At 39.7% G+C, this 3,298-nt stretch overlaps 1 non-coding gene across 1 annotated transcript; it reads left to right on the top strand.

Annotated features, from left to right (window-relative positions):
- The first annotated feature begins 711 nt into the window (after window positions 1–711).
- On the top strand, window positions 712–826 carry LOC136742951 (U5 spliceosomal RNA). The gene has a single exon (XR_010815073.1). It is a non-coding gene; the product is annotated as a U5 spliceosomal RNA (small nuclear RNA).
- The last annotated feature ends 2,472 nt before the right edge of the window (window positions 827–3,298 follow it).

Genomic DNA, 3,298 nt, shown 5'->3' with positions numbered 1-3,298 from the left:
AAATCAATTTTATAACTTTTTTGAAATGCATTTTTCTGGATTTTCTTGTTGTTATTCTGTCTCTCACTGCTAAAATACACCTACCATTAAAATTATAGACTGATCATTTCTTTGTCAGTGGGCAAACGTACAAAATCAGCAGGGGATCAATTACTTTTTTCCCCCACTGTACATACATATATATGGAAAAGAAACATTACAAGTATAAATCACAATAAGATGTAATAAAGTACAGATAAACAAAGTGTAATAAAATGTGATCTGTTTGAAAATGCAGGGACGTCACTGGAAAAGATGATGTCTGGATGGCAGCATATGTTGCTCCAAAATGTGTACATCTCTTCTGCAAAAATGGTGCCCTCACAGATGTGCGAGTTACATGACAGACAGACAGACAGACACTCACACACACTGTCACACCCACACACACACTTTCACAGAGAGACATATACACACACACACACACACACACACACACTATCACACAGAGACAGGCACACACACGTACAGACACACACACTAACTTTCACACAGAGACAGACACACACACACACACACACACACACACACACACACATACATACATACATATGGAAAAGAAACAATACTTTTATAAATCACAATAAGATGTAATAAAGTACAGAAAAACTAAATGTAAGAAAATGTGATCTTTAATACACACAAATATGTATGGCTGGTCGGATGCGTCTTGGACTCGGGTTCCTCTTCATTACGTATAACGCTTTTGCCTTTTGCTAAAGCTTTCCATGGAGGGGATCGTGGGTGAGTTTGTACCATTCTTGGGGGGCTCTGCCTTGTTGGGGCGGAGCTGTGATCCAGGTGAACAGCAGATCGGGCATAGGTGGGCATGTGGGCAGAGGAGTAGGAAGGCCGGTCAAGCAAATAAGCTTGCTAAGGTACGCAGCAGCAGCAAGCAGCCCCCCCATCCAGCCAGCCAGCCAGTCTGGCTGGCAGTGACTGAGTGGTTGACAGACGGCAAGCAACGGAATGTACGTGCTCTGTGATGTCATAGCAGTCAGCTGAGAGAGGCTCGTGATGTCATCGCTGAGCTGGCTGGCTGGCTGGCTCTGTGTGTGTGTGTGTCTGTGTCTGTCTGTTTTTCTGTTTGTCAGTCTGTCTGTCTGTCTCTCTCTCTCTCTCAATTCAATTCATTTGTATTGTCAAAGCAATTGGACATACATACATACATACATACATATATGTAGCGTAAGGTACACTTATACATTTCAATTAAAGAAGTGAATTCATAGTATCACCTTATCACGAATCCTGGAGTCTTGTAGAACTCAATTTCTGTAATAATTGGACGCAGACACCAATTCCAAAGATATAAATTGTCAAATTTATTTAAAAACAAAGACTAAATGTAGCACTACACTAATTATACAAAAGGGAAAAACTAATTAAAATTCAACTCTAGATCAACAAATCAAAGACAAATCACTTCCGTGACCAAATCAAAGACCATGGGATCCCATAGGATAACACACAAATCGTTAAACAAAAAAGGTTATAAACACATTGACTACAATACCGGTTAGTAATTCTAGGAATCACTAAGAAACAGTTGAAAGTGCTAAATTGCAGTTTCAGAAGATGAAAAAAAACTGTAACTGATGGGATATGTAGTACTTTATACTCGAGTGGTCTATGCGATTACACCCTGTTGGTGTTATTAAGAACGCCAAGTACCAGAATGCAGAGCGGGACTGTTTTTTGTGCCGTGACTTGTCGGGGGAAAAAGGCGCAGAAAAAACGGACGAGAAGGTGAAGGTAGTATGGCGGTGATGCACGCGTTGGTGAAGTGGGAAAGCGGGGTCGACAAAGACTCTTACAGCGTGATTCCCACTGCTTGCTTTCGCAATTTTGATTTATTCAGCATTGCTGATGATGACGAAGAGACGACTCGAAACTTCAGAGCAGAGTGGAGAGACACGAACAAACCTCCAAAAGGTGGATGGCCTGTCCATGAAGCGCAGATCATTATGACTGGTAACAATGTTTATTTAAAAAAAAAACATTAAAGTCTTTACATGCTATTTGATATATACAATCACAGTATATTTGAAATGAATGTTTAAGTTATTAATGTGTTGTACTTCTAACATACTCTTATAACATGGTAGGTGGTGGTGAGGGCGCTAAAAACTCGTCATACTTGACTGGCATTTGTAAGAACGATTTATTGTGTGTTGTGCTTTACAATAAAATCCCCCAAATCACAAAATAAATTAAACCAGATATAATTTTACTTCAGTTTTGATTCAGTGTTGGCTGTTCATCTTAATTTGTATGGTCAAAGCACAGTATTTTTATGACAAATAAATATAATCCCCAAATATCTGTGGACATAATGCAGGGTTTTATTTATTTTATTTTTATTTTAGGAAAAGAAGGCGAACTAAGAAGAAAACTTAATGACCTAACAAAAATGCCCTGTCCTAAAATGAAGAGAGTACCTAAACCAAACAAAAAACTTCAAATTTCAGATGATAGTGACCTTGATGAACCACAGTTACCGGTGAGATAATTACTGCAAATATTAAATAAATGTATTGCAGGATTGTTTTTTTTTAATCATATTCATATATATACCATATATATATATATATGTTTTTTAGGGGCTACCTTGAAAAAATTGCCCAGTACCCCAAAGAGTGTATTTGGTGGTGCAATTAACAGCAAGATAAATGAACTACGACACAGAATGAAACCAGAGTGAAGATTTGAAGAACCAGATCTGTATTTTTTGTTTTGTTTTCAACAGGGTTGGGGTCAATTCCAATTCAATTTTTAATTCCCTTTTCAATTCAATTCCAATAAAGAATATTCTGTGAATGCAAAAAGTAATTGCAATTTTGAATTGATTTGTAGGAGGAATTGGAATTGAAAAACAGGAATTGACCCCAACCATGGTTTTCAGTGAGTGTTGTACAAATTGATAGGTCAGGGTTTCTGTAAAAACTTAATAGAGGCCAGCAGGCGTGCACGATCTGGGAAAAACTGCTCCACTACAACAGACCTCTTTCCCTTCGTTTTCTCTAAAAACCTCCTGATATCCTTCACTGCAGCTCTGACTCACCGAGGACGAGGAGGCGAGAGAGGAATCCGTGAAGCCGCCCTCACTGTCACTCCGAGCCCGAGGCGTCCCCGGTGGCTGCCGCGATGCTCCAGCGTGTAGCCGGACCTTTCCCCACCAAGCCGCTCGCTACCCCAGCTTCACTACTGTGCCACCACTTCTTTTACTGCCACTATTTACCAACACCGTCCGTGCTCC

The sequence above is a fragment of the Amia ocellicauda genome, unplaced genomic scaffold (assembly GCF_036373705.1).
Source record: "Amia ocellicauda isolate fAmiCal2 unplaced genomic scaffold, fAmiCal2.hap1 HAP1_SCAFFOLD_75, whole genome shotgun sequence".
NCBI lineage: Eukaryota > Metazoa > Chordata > Actinopteri > Amiiformes > Amiidae > Amia > Amia ocellicauda.
The sequence above is the reverse complement of the archived record's forward strand: the minus strand, read 5'-3'. Positions and strand labels throughout refer to the sequence as shown.